We start from the raw sequence: 16,256 nt of genomic DNA, 5'->3' as shown, positions 1-16,256 counted from the left end.
CTTCCACCGAGCCATGGTAGTCTGCTATAGCCTGGTTTACCGGAGTCCTGTTAGCCCAGTTGCTACTGCTCCGGAACACTTAGACTGGCCGACATGTGTCCTTCTTCGATTCTGTGTCTGTCCCTTCGGGGAAATGTCATGCGGTGTCTTTCGGAGTCCTGTTAGCCTGCTACAGCCTGGATTCCCGGAGTCCTGCTAGCCCAGTTGCTACAGCCTGAATTCACTCGCTGATGACCGACACGTTCGTTGCTGGGTCATGTATGCCTGTCCTTGTAAGTTAGTGCCACTTTGGGTTCACGACTAGTCATGTTGGCCCGAGTTATCTGTCATATGGATGCTAGCGACACTATCATGTACTTGAGCCAAAAGGCGCAAACGGTCCCGGGCCAGGTAAGGTGGCACCCGTGGGAATACCGTGCATGAGGCCGCAAAGTGATATGAGGTGTTACATGCTAGATCGATGTGGCTTAGGATCGGGGTCCTGACAGCTTTGGTATCAGAGCCTGACTGCCTGTAGGATTACCAAGCCAAACTCGTCGAAATTGAGTCTAGAAATGCTTTAGTTATATAAGGGAATTGATTGTGGAAGGGAACGTAAGGCTCTTTTTACTCCTTTACCCTATGGCCTTCTGATCTGAGTCATCCTCTTCTCTTCTACGGGGATTAAGAACTAGGCTTCTCATCTTTCTATCAGGATCAGATGTTACTAATCCATAGACTTATATGATTGATCGATTCAAGTCTCAGTTCAGTTTCTACTATTCCCGTATGTTCATAGATGGCCTCAGAACCTTGATATTGTGATGCTGAGTGGTAATGCCACTATTTTGCAGGATGTCTCAAATCTTTTTGAGCATTTACAGCCGTTATGCTGTCCGAGTCATCCCAGGTTTCTAATAGTCTGATGCACTTGCAAATCTTTCCTCCATGTTCCCGTTGTCCTTTTGGGCCAGACTAAGCACACTAATCGGTGTGTTGAGGTACTCCATTGCCTCGGCATATATGTTGAAGCCATTATTATGACCCTAGGTGTCTTAGAGGATCACCTAGTAATCTAGCCATGTTTTGTGTTCCCAGTGTGATGATTCTGGCCATCATTTTTGAAAGCATCCCATGATGTTAATAGTTAGTACGCATTCTATTCCTGGGTTCTTCAACCCGAGATTCACTCTACTTACTTCATGTTGATAGTGTTTGCTAGTTCCTTTAGGATATTAGTAACCTTTATGATAGTCCTCGAGGTCCGTGGTATTTCCTTCTTCCAAATACCATGAACTGCTTATGGCAGAAGTTCTTGAACCAAAAGGTCACAACCAGAGTGCTCTTGATGAGTTCTCCATTCTGCATTGTGAATCTGCCAGTCCTACCTTTCTGCATGGATTATCTAGAAGAAATATGTTGAACTTGTTTGACATACTAAATCTATGCATTCACAACTCAGAAAACCATATGTTCCTTTGAGTTGTCTCTCTTTAGTTGTATTCTGACCTCCGTCTATCAATTGATAGTCAAGACTAGTTGTGCATTCGTGTTATCGATGCCTATTATTCTTGTGATCCGTCAAGCCATTCTATTCCGGAATGACTAGGAGAAACAAACTCCAGCACCTCATCCATTTCTTGGACTGGTCAAAGTAGTTGTATTCTGCAGATTAAAATGCCAATCCAGCTTTTGTTCTGTCCTACCTCGGAGTATTACCCCCTTTATGTCAGGATTGTCATGAGAATTGCAGCATCTCTCATGAATTCTTGACGCAGTGATACTTCTCGCCATCATTATTCATTCCTCGGTCCCGTGTTATTGTAACCAGAATGCCGACAAGTGAACTGTGATGTGTGAAATCAATACTCCTAGCAACTTTGTTGCTTGGTAGTTAATGGACAATACTCTCACTCTTAGCATGTTGGTTACTGAACCATCATTCTAAGATTGATCGTGCTACCTAGTCCATTTTCCCTGGTGCACTCCTCGATCAAGGAGATAGGATTGTGTTAATCCATTACTCTCTTAGTCACATCGTCTTGCCTCAAAAGCAAGATTGTTCTCGAGCTTAGTAGCACATCGGTGGTTCGTGATTTCCCGAATATCCTCTCGGAAGTATCACCAGGTTGTTACCTGACTGTTATGTTGAGCTCGTGATCAAGTTGGTTTCTTGTAAACCACCCCTTTTCCAAGAATCCGTGTTGGATATCCCTAAGCTAGTTGGTTAAGCTAAACAACAACTTGGAGAGTTGGAAGATAAAAGCTTGTCTGACTTAGTTCATTTCTAAGGGATATCCTTCTGTGTGTGCATATGTTGAAGAGAGATGATATCTTCATCAATTGTTCCTCGTGATCGGTTGTTGAATCTATCGTCTTGTCCAAACCGTGATTTGAGTGTGGGATATCGTTAAATCAAGTTAGAACCAACGATATTCATAATGTTGTCTTACTCGTGGTTGATCCCTCGAGCATACACCATTTCATCTTTTGGTCTGACCAATACTATCACATTGTTCACATAATGGTGGAAGTCCAGTGATATGGAAATTTTGATGAGTTGTTGAGCCCATCAGCAGCATTTTGTCTCCTCCATGATTTATGTTGAACATAAAGCTAGCGTTGGAAACTTTGAAAGCATTTCTTCATGCTAGCTCATGAAGCATATGTTTGGATGAAAGAAGTGACTCCCTCTCATTCATGTGCATTCGATGCAAGTTGCTGCCGTGAATTTGAGAAAGTTAGTTTTGCTTCCCCTGGAATCGTCCCAAGTCAGTCATGCATGTGCGAAGTAGTCTGTGGTTTGGTAGATTAATTACCTCCATTCCATATGTATTCCCTAGTACACAAAGCCACTGATTGATTTGTTCAAGGTGAAGAAGCTCCTTCTTAAGAGCTAACCCGGGTTTATAGAAGGACTTCGATATCCTCAATGATGGTTCCCTACCGGAACTCGGTAGTGTTTTATTATAAGACTACTACGTGGTCATGCTTGTCTTGGACATCGTGTTCACATGTGGGTAGCAGAACTAGCTCATGTTTTGGAGCTTGCTATCGTAGTTCATTTCCCGAGAATCTTGCAACGTCATCTCATCGATTTGTGTTGCAACCTTTCACTTTCAGACATGCTGAGTCTGGATATCCTGGCGCCAACCAGATCTGAATCTCAGGCAGATGTGATGGTTGGGATGTTCCCAAGAATTATAATATTGGTCTTCTGAACCGTTAAGTGGATGTCATGGCCAACACACTTATCCGGAAGATCTCTTATTGTAGTATCTTGAGTCAGCAATTTGGCCATTCTTCCATGAGGAGTTGGTATGACTTTGTACATAAGTTGTTCCTTATGGGATTCTTGAGCTCCCGAAGTCAGACTTTTACTTGATGTTCCAGATACCGAATGGTATTGGGTTAAGCTGGTACATCAAGGGGGAACATTAGAAGCAGAGTGCTAAATGTCTCTCGGTCGATCATCCAGATTTCATTCCCTTGGCCTCGCTAAGGTGAAATCTGAGAAAGTGTTGTCTTCCTTTGTCTGCATTGTCCATCACTATTCATCATGGTAGTATGATGTGTTGCTAGGATCCCCGACATGGATGTTGGTAAGACCTTGATGAGTATGGAAATGCTCAAGTTCTTGAGAGCACGCTCATGCACTAGGTTATATCCTCGGTACCAATTGAAGCGGGCCTCCTGTTTGCTGAGTTGTTCTATAGTCATAGTTCCTTTCCGATTTGAGTATGCCATTTCTTCGAACTCCTTCAAACGATCGTTTGTGAATTTCCTTAGGCTGGTATAGAGAGTTTCAATGATCTTTGTATCAAAAGTAATTCTTTTTGCCACTTAAGGGAATAATTTTATGAGCCACCTCTTCCAAGGTGCCCCATTATAGGATCATGGTAATTGTTTCCTCGCTACCTTGAAACCGTCATCAAATTGTTTCCTCTGTCCCTCCTGATACATGCTTTGCCTATCAGCTCCATAGATGTTCTACGTCTCATTCCGCGAGTTGATCTTGTGATCATTAATAGGATCCTAAGTTGCTTGAACCTCAAGAAGATCGATTCTTCTAAAATTCTCCCTTTCTTCTCGTTGTCATATTGGATGTAGTCCTCAGAGCAACACATCGAGACGAAGATGGTGATCAAATCAACGTTCCTACGAAGTGCAATCTGGATCGTGAAGATTCTGTTAGTTTGTGTTTCCTCCTTCACCTTACCCTATGCTTGAATCTTGGGACGAGATTCTTGTTTAGTGGGGGTGAGTTGTCACAACCCTAGTCAGTATATGCATTAGAGTGAATGCATCATGTCTACTTCATTCAGAAAGTTGAAATGGGGATGACAGAAACCCCCAGCACCACTTAAACCAACTAGGGTTTACTAAAATCCTTTTCAATGAACCTGAAATGCCCTTCTAAAATGTTCGTCATCTTTGCCTTGGTCTAGAACCTCTCACAAAAATGGTGCACAATTTTATAGGACAGCATAAGGTCACAGGATTAAATCATACTCTATTTGCATTTGGACATTTAAATACTATAAAATATTTTAAATGTCCAAATAATCATAAACTAAAATGTTTACTGTTGGATATATTTTAATAGTAGCCATGAGCAGTTTCATGATTTTTGGGTTTGTTCTAGTATTTTTAATAAAGCCCTGAAGCTACAGAAGAAATAGAAAACATGAACTACAAGAGAGAGAGAGTTTTACCTGGCACCTGTGCAGCCCACCTGGCTGGCCCAGCTGGCGGCCCAGCCAACTAGTCCAGTCCACCACCGCAACCCCCTCTGTCGCCTTCCTCCTCGCGCCAGTAGGCACGGGCGTGTGCCCGCGGTGCGCTAGCACGCGCGCGGCCACCAACGGCCACCTCCTGCTTCTGCCGACGCCCTGGACGACTCCAGACGACGCCACGCACCCCCTGGAATCCCCTCGACCTCTCCCCGTGCTTCTCCCCTCCTCTGTCTCTCTCACGCGCAGCCGCCCGAACACGCCCGTCGCGCCGCTCGCCATTCCCGCGGCCACCGGCCACCCCACGCCTCACCGACGCGCCCAGAAGCTCCGCCACTTCGTCCTCGACCCCCTCGCTGAGGTACACAACGCCGGACGCCTCGAAGCGCCGCCCTGACGCCTTCTTCTTCCTCGGGTTGCCGAGATCGCCTCCGCCGCCCCACTCGCTTCGGACCTCCTCCGAGCTCGCCGTCTGCACTGCTGCAATCTCCCTGAGCCACTCACCCGAACCCCCTCTTCTGCACTTACACGCCGTAGCCGTCGTTCCGCCGGAGACCGAACCGCGCCGCCACCGAGCTTCTCGCCGCGGTGGCCACAACCGCTGCAACCCCCAACCGAGCACACCCACGTGCTCACCGCGTCGCGTAGGTGCCGTAGGAGCCAAGCACGCCACCCCACGGGCACCGCAGCCCCGCTCCCGAGTGCGCCCGTACTCCGGCCGCCGCCCGGCTCGTCGCCACCGCCGCTACACGCTGCCCCAGCACACACCATGGCCACCACTAGATGCACCGCATCGCGGGCTTTCTAGCGCGCCCATCCGTGCGTCCAGCCGACGCCGGAGATGGTCGGATGAGGAGCGCCGCCGTGTTTGCTTACCGCCGGCGGTTAGTCGCCCGATTAGCTGACGTGGCACATGATTAATTAGTCATAACCACCGATTAGTGTAACCCCAGGGGTCTTTGATAGACGGGCCCCACCCCTCATTTAACCACAGGGTTATTACCTGTTTAAATTAAGCTAATGCCCGTGACCCCACAGGTCAGTTTGACCTTGCCACCTCAGCGTTGACCGGGCCCCACTGGTCAGCCTGTGTTGTTGACACTGTTACACTGACACGCGGGTCCCACTGGTCAGTTTAACCTGGACCGGCCCCGTTGACCGCTGACATCACAGTGACGTCATGCTGACGCAGTAATTCTTTTATGTAATTTAAGTAAATCTTAAATGGTTTATTAATTCCAGAAAATGCTTTAAACTTCTAAAAATCATAGAAAATAAACTATAACTCCAAATGAAAAGATTTATCTATGAAAAATTATCAAAAAAATCCAATCTATCCATCTGTACTGGTTTCATGCATGATAAAGAAACTTAACCCTGCTGTTTAGATTAAAACATGATAATGCATTATATGAGTTCATAACTTGAGTTTGAACCCTTGGTTCAAATAAGCTCAAACCCTTCTGTTCTAGCTGCATTAGCTCAAATCACAGCATGTTGACATGTCATGATCATGCATCATATTGCGTATTGCATTGATTGTGTTCTTTCTCTGTTGCCGGTATTCGACCCCTCTCAGTAGACGTGGTTCCAACGATGAGTTCGATGACACCATTGAAGAGCTATACTATCTTCAGAAGTGCCAGGCAAGAAAACCCCCTTGTTCATTTCGATACAATTCCAGTCTCTCGCTCCTGCTCTTTTTTACTGCATTAGGACAACAACGATTCAACTGTTACATGCTGTGGTAGTTGAACCCCTTTTCCTCTGCATGACCTGTCATTGCCATAGTAAATAGATGAAACCCACTAGCATGAGTAGGAGTTGTTTGAGCCCTAATGTGGCTACTCATTCATGCTTATTTGTCATGCCCGGTACTGCTTAGAGTTGAGTCAGGTCTGATTCATCGGGGATGAATTGGAGGTGTGTGAACATGTCCTACTGATGAGAGCTAAGTGTGTGAACACGATTTGGTAAAGGTATCGATGAGAGGCCATGTAGGAGTACATGGTGGGTTGTTTCATTGAAGCCGTCCTTAGGAACTGAGTTCTGTGTTTGTGATCCATGATCAGCTACTACCACACATTGGGATCCTTAATTGACTCTCTCGGCTTCTTGACCACCCTTGTCCTCCAGGAGTTGCAAGTAGTTTCTGGTGTTTGTAGTATACTGGAGGCCATGCGCAGCGCTATCCCTCGGGGTGGGCTGTGATGCGGTAGGTACGTGGCTGGGCATGCCGGGCGCCCGTTTGGTGTCTCGGAACCCTGTACACATTGTTCGGGGCTGTATGTGGAAACCTCGGCCGGACTCCCTACGAATGGAACCTGAATAGGCGATAAACCTGGACTGGAGACTTGAGTGTTTAGGTAGGCCGTGGCCGACACCCTCGTTGGGCTTCCGCTTGAAGGTTGCCGAGTACATGTCGTGTAACGGCAATAAGTGGTGTAAGCGTCTATGAAGAAGTACACCCCTGCAGGGTTATAAATGATCTATTCGAATAGCCGTGTCCGCGGTAAAGGACTTCTGGGTTGCCTGTACAGTTCATAGACAAGTGAAAGTGGATACTCTAAAATACGCAAGATAAGCATGAGTGCTATGGATGGCGTTCTCGTAGGGAGACGGGAGCGGATCCATAGTGGTGTATTGATATGGTGAATATGTGGACTCGTGTGCGCCACCTCAAGGAGTTGCTTGCAGTCGTAGTTCAGGTTAGCCACTGAGTCAAAGCTGGCTTGCTGCAGTTAAACCCCACCATCCCTTTGTTGATAATGATGCATATGTAGTTAGTTCTGATGTAAGTCTTGCTGGGTACATTTGTACTCACGTTTGCTTAATTTATGTTTTTGTAGAGAGACTCGAGTCTCACTAGTAGTTCCACGTGGACTTCGACGTTTAGCTTGTTACCTCAGCTACGATCTTGTGCCCTCGGCAGGATCTGGTAGATAGTCAGGCTTCTCAGCCTTTTTCATTTGTAGATGTCTGTACTCAGACATGTTAAGCTTCCGCATGTGCTTGACTTGTATGCTCTGAATGTTGGGTCATGAGACCCATGTTTGTAATATCCCACTCCTCGGAGCCTATGGAATAAATACTTTGAGTCGTAGAGTTTTGTTGTGATGCCATGTTGTGTTTACACATATCGAGCATATTGTGTGTATGATTGAAATGCTTGGTATGTGTGGGATCCGACAACCTAGTTGTCTATCCTTGGTAGCCTCTCTTATGGGGAAATGTAGTCTAGTGCTTCCACCTAGCCATGGTAGTCTGCTACAGCCCGGTTTACCGGAGTCAAGTTAGCCCAGTTGCTACTGCTCCGAAACACTTAGACTGTCCGACATGTGTCCTTCTTCGATCATGTGTCTGTCCGTTCGGGGAAATGTCACGCGGTGTCTTTCGGAGTCCTGTTAGCCTGCTATAGCCCGAATTCCAGGAGTCCTGCTAGCCGAGTTGCTACAGCCCGGATTCACTCGCTGATGACCGACACGTTCGTTGCTGGGTCATGTATGCCTGTCCTTGTAAGTTAGTGCCACTTTGGGTTCACGACTAGTCATGTCGGCCCGGTTCTCTGTCATATGGATGCTAGCAACACTATCATATACGTGAGCCAAAAGGCGCAAACGCTCCCGGGCCAGGTAAGGTGGCACCTGTGGGAATACCGTGCGTGAGGCTGCAAAGTGATATGATGTGTTACATGCTAGATCGATGTGGCTTAGGATCGGGGTCCTGACATCACCCGCCTCCCCTTGCAACGGAAATTACAAAACCCAGATGCAACCGGGAGGATTGTGGAATGGGCCTTGGAACTGTCGAGCTTTGGTTTGAAGTTTGGAAGTACTTCAACGATCCAGAGTAGAGTCTTGGCAGAGTTCATTGCCGAATGGACCTCAACGCCCGACGAAGAGATCCAGGAGATCACTCTCCCCGGCAAGGAAACAAGTCACAACTGGATTATGTACTTTGACGGGGCTTTCTCGCTGCAAGGCGCCGGTGCTGGTGTGCTACTCGTTGCACCCACCGGAGAGCACCTCAAGTATGTAGTCCAGATGCACTTTCCCAGGGAGATGTCAAAAAACAACACTGCTGAATACGAGGGGTTGCTTGCCGGTCTCAGGATCGCGGCAGACCTCGGGATCAAGAAGCTCATCGTCAGAGGTGATTCACAGCTCGTCGTCAAGCAAGTTAACAAAGACTATCAAAGCCCGTTGATGGAGGCCTACGTGGATGAGGTGAGGAAGCTGGAGGAGCGTTTTGACAGTATACAAGCGGAGCATGTTCCCCGAGTGGAGTACGACACCGCCGATAACCTGTTGAAGCGCGCTGCACTCAAACTACCTGTGGTACCAGGTACTTTTGTGCTTCAGTTAACTCAACCATCCGTTGAACCATCGACAGAGCAGAACAAGCGCAGGAAATCAGGCCCCGGCAAGTACTTTCCCGCCGAGCTCCTAGCAGCCGCCGGCAAGGATGTTGCCATGGGCGCCAAGCCTGCCACAGGGCGACAGACTCCGGCAGGGCGTCAAACCCCAGCGGTAGAGACAACCGCTCCCGTGGCAGAGGAAATGCCTTTGGTCCTTGCCGTCGAGCGCCAGGCTCCGGCATGGGCACAACATACCGTCCGATTCCTCCAAACAGGGGAACTCCCTGAGGAGCAGGAAGAAGCAGAGAAAGTAGCCTGTCAGTCTGCCATGTATGAGTTCGTCGACGACGTTCTGTACAGAAAAAGACCAAACGGTGTGAAATTGAAGTGCATTCCTCGGGAGGAAGGACTGGAGCTGTTGGCAGAGATACACGGGGGTATATGTGGCTCCCACATAGGGTCGAGGGCCCTTGACGGCAAGGCATTCCGGCAAGGTTTCTTCTAGCCCACTTCCCTCCAGGATGCAACGGCGCTAGTAACCAAGTGTGAAGCGTGCCAGTTCCATTCAAAGAAGCTTCATCAACCAGCTCAAGCTCTCCAAACAATCCCTCCTTCCTGGCCATTCTCGGTCTGGGGGCTCGACATACTGGGCCCCTTTCCCCATGCTGTCGGGGGCTTTGAGTACTTGTACGTTGCAATCGACAAGTTCACAAAGTGGCCGGAGGTGGAGGCAGTGAGAAAGGTGACAGCGCAATCAGCCGTCAAATTCTTCAAAGGGCTAGTCTGCCATTTTGGTGTGCCCAACAGAGTCATCACTGACAACGGCACACAGTTCATGAGTCACGCCTTCATGCAGTACATCCAGGACCTCGGCAGCAAGGTCTGTTTTGCTTCTGTTGCACATCCACGGAGCAACGACAAGGCTAAGAGGGCAAATGCTGAAGTGCTGTGAGGCCTCCGGACAAGAACCTTTGACAGGCTACGCAGGTGCGGACGACGTTGGATTGATGAATTGCCGGCGGTTCTTTGGTAAATCAGAACGACACCAAATCGAGCCACTGGCCGGACACCTTTCTCCCTCGTTTACGGTGCAGAAGCAGTTCTCCCCACGGAACTCACACACGGGTCACCTCGAGTGCTCGCTTATGATGAGCTTGAGCAAGGGCAGTTGCGGCAAGATGACGCAACGCTCCTTGAGGAAGATCGTCTTCGGGCGGCTGTGCGAGCAGCGCGCTACCAGCAAGCCTTGCGCCGCTACCATAGCCGCAAGGTTCATGCCTGAAGCTTTGAGGAAGGCGACCTTGTTCTTCGACACGTTCAGTCGGCCAAGAATTCCAACAAGTTGACGCCGAAGTGGGAAGGCCCTTATCGGGTAATATGAGTCACCAGGCCCGGCGCAGTCCGCCTGGAGACCGAAGATGGTATTCCAGTGAGCAACTCCTGGAACATCAAACATCTTCGCAAGTTTTACCCATAAGGCGTGGTTGCCGGGCACCCCGGCAGACCACCTTTTTTACAAGCCTTGCCGGCAAGGCATGTAACCCTTGGTACAAAGCCAGGCGCAGACCCTGAGCATAAATAAATGAAGCGCTGGCGCCCTAAGTTTAGCATGCATGCTAGGTTGAGTCTCTCTCTGTGTTAGGGTTGATAGTGCTTGGCGGCGACTAACCCTTAGCATAGAGGTCGAGTATACATCTCTCTGTTCCATTCCGTCCTTTTTGGGTTCGTAGGGTGCATGGACATTTCTGCTGAGCTATTTTGGAAGAAAAGAAAACATGCCGACACCCGGACCCCGACAAGACAAGGTTGCCGGGGGCTGCGGGTCTGAGAATCCAGACACGTCAAGCCAAGGTTGCCGGGGGCTGCGACATCAGATAAGTTTTTCTCCCCCACTCTGTGCCTTCGTATGAAACTTGAACGTACGAGACTTCGCTCGCTCTCATACCATTTTGCTCCCTCTGTCCCTTGTCCAAAAGCCTTACTTTGGGCCGGAACCTGGTTGTAGTGCGATGGGAAGGGGACGAGCGAAGGGCCTAAACCTACTTGGCCTCTACCTCCTCCAAGGGCGTGAGTGTAGCCAAGCTATGGGGCAGGACGACAAGGCATGTTGCCGGGGTACAGTGTTTATCTTAAGATAACGAGGACTCGCTCCTTGGTGTGGCCCTCGCCCACGCGCAAACAAAACCCGGCAAACACCCTTCTCTTCATTAATACGTTGCTAACAAGTACAATTCGTACGGAATGCATACATGAGCAAAGGGGTTACGAGATTTAAATCTTACAAAGGCCCGTAGGCTTACAAGCTAAAAAAAAGATAAGATGCCCGTAATCCCTTTCTTGTCCCTCTCCTCAGGGAATAGAACAAGATGGCGGAATGGCAAAAGGAGTGCCTAGGCGAGGTACGAGCAGCAGAAGATGCCAAGAGGACATAACAGCGGCCTCCCAAAGGAGGGCTGATGATGATGGTGCCAGGAGAAGAGCCGGAAGATGAGGCAGCGGGCCGGCAATACGCGATGAAGGCGTCGGCGCCCGCGTACTCCGACTTGACGGCACGCTACCCGCCTTCTTCGTCTTCCCCGTCCCTCCAACGCCAGCCGCCCAAGGCGACGACCCCGAGAAGTTCAAGGAGCTAGCGATGCAGATGATGGTGCTGCCGGCATCGCCCAGGAATGGTGTGCCCAACGCCTAGTCGGACCCGTCATCCCCCCGCCCGCTACCCTCGTCGTCGCTGTCGCTGTCCTCCTCGTCGCTCCCGCTTGAGGAAGAATCTTCGTCAGAGGAGGAGCTCTCCACGCAACACTTTAGGCGAGTTCCAAAGTCTCCAAAGACCTTGACAGAGAGAAGGTCGTTCTCAATTAATTTGAAATAGAGAACGAGCCCCGCCGTCAGGCTGTGGATACGAGCGAAGGTCTTCCATCCGCGACGAAGATACATGACGTGAGGGGCGGGAAAGTCGACATCAACCCCCGTGCCGCCATTCCCGCAGCCCCTCATATGCAACCTGAGAGACTGAGGCGGGTCAAGCTCCATCTCCCGAGCGAATGGAGTAGGGAGACGAAGACGACGGCGTGCTGGCCGGTGCAGCCTGATGAAGAACTCACGGGGCTGGTCCCCGACGTGCCCTCCATTGGGGGAGGGACCGCCGACGGATGCGAGGCCGATGCGCCACCCCGTCCTCCTCTTCCCCGAGCACCACGACGACCTCGGCCTCACCCCTCCCCCTTCCCCTCGTGGCCGGCCCCGCCGCCACGAGCTCTTGGGAAGGAGGGGCGCGCTGTCGAGCGGAGACCCTCGACACCACCGTCGAAGCACCGACGCGCCCTCTCGCCATAACAGAAGAGAGAAAAAAGCCAAGGTCGGAAGAGGCAGATGGTGAAAGATTGAGGGGTGCCATTCCCCCCTCCCCTTCTTATAAAGGGGTGGGGTCGGGGATCAGCCGCCCCGCTCAACCAACCCAGCCATCAAGGGCAGAGGGAATCGAGACCGACCCGCTGCTCCAATTAGCGGTGGCTCGGTTTCCTGCCTCGTCATTCAAGGCCCGCGCCCGCCGCCTGCCATCTTCAAGGCATGGAAGACACGTGGCGAGCGAACAGAAATCGAGGGGACAAGTGAGGCGACCGTTTTCCACCCCGTGATCGCGGGGCATGGGCGCCTCGAAGGCCAGGACCCGAGTCCACTCAGTAAATGAGCCGCGCCCCTGCGTCTCCCTCTTTTTATGGGGTAGGCGCGAGCCACCTCTTTACCATGATGTGAAGCATGAAGGCAGGAACTACCCCACGCGTGACCCCCACGTCACGCACGACCCTCCACGACGCGCATTCAACGCGGGTCGTGGGGAAGCGCAACGAGCGGGGGAATTACCGTGGTAAAATTCCGCCCCGCCTGCCCGCGCACCATTCTGGGCCTGGCCCAACAACGCATTGCGCTTATGTGTAACCCAGGCCCGGGGGCTCCTGTCGGTGTACAAAAGTAGGGGGCCTTTTTGTACCCCTCTACTTGTGCACGGGCAGTCAGAGCCGCGCCCGCGGCCACACTAAGTAGGGCAGAGGAAGGCACGAGATGGGCAAGGTGACGCCAAGACCAAGGAACACAGAGAACAAGAGGGCAAGGTGGACTCCCCCGGCGAGGGCCTTGCCGGGGTGGCCCCTGTGGCCCCGGCAAGAGCCTAGCCGGGGCACTTGCCCAACACCAGCAGGGTGCGCCACCCTTGAGTCCAAGGGTTCCAACACCGCCAACAACCACATTTGGAACCTAGGCTCGAGAGGCATCTCCGTGGTGGCATGCAGATCTTCGTCAAGATCATAAACACACAAGATCAGATGAGGACCAAAAGACGACGATCCTCGGCAAGATCCTTGGCGAGGAAATCCACGAGACCCCCGGCAAGATCCTTGCCGGGGACGACCGCGATGCCACGGCAAGACCCTTGCCGGGGCCCCGGAAAGGTCCTTGCCGAAGACACCTATAGGGTCGCAGCCAGGCCCACGTCTGCCAAGACTCCACCACCGTTCCCCTGCAGCTGCCAGCCCAACCAGCTAGGCAGGCACCTGCGTGGCGACGTGCGGCTTCCAGGCCAACTCAGCAACACCTGCGTGGTGGCATGCAGATCTTCGTGAAGACCCTACCACCACGCCATCTTAGCAGCCAGCCAGCCTACGTGGCGCTGCATGCATCGTTGGCCTGGACGCGTGTCGGAGCGAGGCGGAGCGGCGACGGACGGGATGGGCATCGTTGCCGCCCCCAATAAAGCAACGGGACACCTAAGGAGCGCATTTAATGCCTCTTGTCCCGTAATGACAGGCGATAAGCTTGTACACTATACACCTTTCCACCTCCTATGTGCCACTGTGGCAACCCCTTTTTGACTATAAAAGAAGGCCCGAGGCGTCCAGGAGAAGGATTCGGATCTTTTGGACTACGCACGCACCGTAGCTAGTTCAATAGCTCAAGAACACTCAAATATACACCAAAGCAGGACTAGGGTTTTACGCACCCTCGCGCCCCGAACCTGGGTAAACGATCTTTGTGCTGGCTCCTAGACCTGCTCTTTGCACAACCCCGCGCCCGCCAATCGTAGAAGGGATCCCTGTGATCCCATAGGTGTCGTTCCCACCGACATGGAGGCTCTAGGTTTAACATTTGCATAAAGCCAATTTTTCCCTACAACAAAGGAATAGATTTTATTTTAACTACAAAGTTGGTTGAAACATTGAGAAGGTAACCCCAACTCAATCCCAATTAAAAGTTAACAACCCAACAAATTATTTAAGTAAAGTGATGAGATCAACATAATAATTCTAGTACCAGATACTCAAGATGTCCATAACCGGGGACACGGCTAACCATGATTAGTTTGTACAGTTTGCAGAGGTTTGCGCACTTTTCCCCACAAGACTCGATCTCCTCCGTTGAATTTCTCGCACTGCATGATTTTTGAGAAACGGATGACCGAGACACAGTCTTTCTGAAGAGGTCCCCTTAACCGATAGATAGGCCGGTACACTTACAATCCCCTACATCTGCTAGCCCATCATGGAAAGGATTCTCACAACTTACTCAACTATGCCAGAGCCCATAATGGCATGTGGCTACACACAGAAGTTGATAGTTTGAATAATCTTATGATCCCTTTGAGCCTGGGTGGCAAACCATAGGATGATCACACGGGTTCCCCGGGATCTCCTAGGACAACACTGGATTCCCCAGGTGTCCGGGCAATCCACTGGTATCCCCAGGGTGCCCCAACCAATCCACCCAGATGTGTATTAAAGTACCCACCTTAAGTTTCCCTTAGTTAACAATAACTCTCACATCTTTCATGAACTCTCACAAACCAATACACGTCTACGAGCATAGCATAGCATAGCAAAGTAAGCATAACATAGTAACACCGAGGGTTTGAAAATGTGACAATAGGTTCTACCTCATCAACTACTTCCCAAATACCCTCATGTTATCAATTCCTAACCATGCAGTGTTTGAGGATTGAAACTAATGCATAAAACAAGGTAATAAAGGGATATGATCAAAGTGTGAACTTGCCTTGTACTGTTGATGAAGATGATTCGCACTCGTAACTCCTGATAGTTCTACTCGTCACACTCCGGTCAATCTATCGTAAGCAAGCAATTGCATACATAAGCACTCATGCAAAAGAATCGAAGAGAAGGTCTTGGAAAACAAGCAATTATAACCACACATAAGTAAACAATCAAAACTATTTATTTAATATAAAATTCCAAAATTTAGAATTTTGGGATGTTACAAACCTACCACCCTTAAAATGAATCTCGCCCTCGAGATTCGGAGAGGCTAGCAAGCAATAGGTTAGGTTTGGGGGTCTCCTCAAAAATCCATCGATTGGCACGAAGGTCTCGGGTGCTACCACCCTTAGAAACATCGTTACGGTTCCATAAAAACTCATATACTCCATCCTTATTGTTGACAGGGCCAGTCTTCTGAGATCCTCGGGAAAATTCCTACTCTGGCTCTTTCGGGAATGGCATAACCCTTTTCCCCAATCCTTGTGTCCTTTCATCTTGGCAAGGTTCTTCCATGACTGGGTCTTCTTTGTTGACAGGTCTGGCGCCAATACTAAACAACTATCGATATCTCATGGTGGTCATCAATTTATGGTTTCTCCTACAAGAAATGGGTCTGGGCTTCATTCTGACCGTATGACCTACGGTTAGCAACAACTGCCTTGTACAAGGGAAAATTGTCATACCATTCTAAGGTTCAATCAGGCTTAATATCGCCGTCTCTCTACTATGGGTAAGTCACTCAGATTTACCATCCCATATAGCAGAGGCGAATAATAAGAGTAAGTCGGCATGGTGATCAATCCATTCCGCTCCCAAATCATTACCTTGTATATGGTTTAGTGAATCTCGCATTCTAACACTCGGTCATCCTCACAAGCATTGCAGAATTTCTCTTATCGACGAACCAAGTTCGAATAAATCCATTGATTCTGCAAGCCGAACGAACATCCATCGTTCCTTCACAACTCTCAGGTTCTATGTTACTCCTATAAGATCGTCTGTTGATAAAGTCATAACTTCTTCCAGGGTTTCTTCCTTCAGCAAGAGTGTGCTTGCTTCTTGTCAGGTCCTGGAGCCTGTGGGTTACGACCCAACTCATCACATTTATAGCTTTAACTCATCCTGGGGTTACAATTGCTCCAT

The sequence above is a fragment of the Triticum aestivum genome, chromosome 3D (genome assembly GCF_018294505.1).
Source record: "Triticum aestivum cultivar Chinese Spring chromosome 3D, IWGSC CS RefSeq v2.1, whole genome shotgun sequence".
Classification (NCBI taxonomy): domain Eukaryota; kingdom Viridiplantae; phylum Streptophyta; class Magnoliopsida; order Poales; family Poaceae; genus Triticum; species Triticum aestivum.
Note: the sequence above shows the minus strand (reverse complement) of the source record.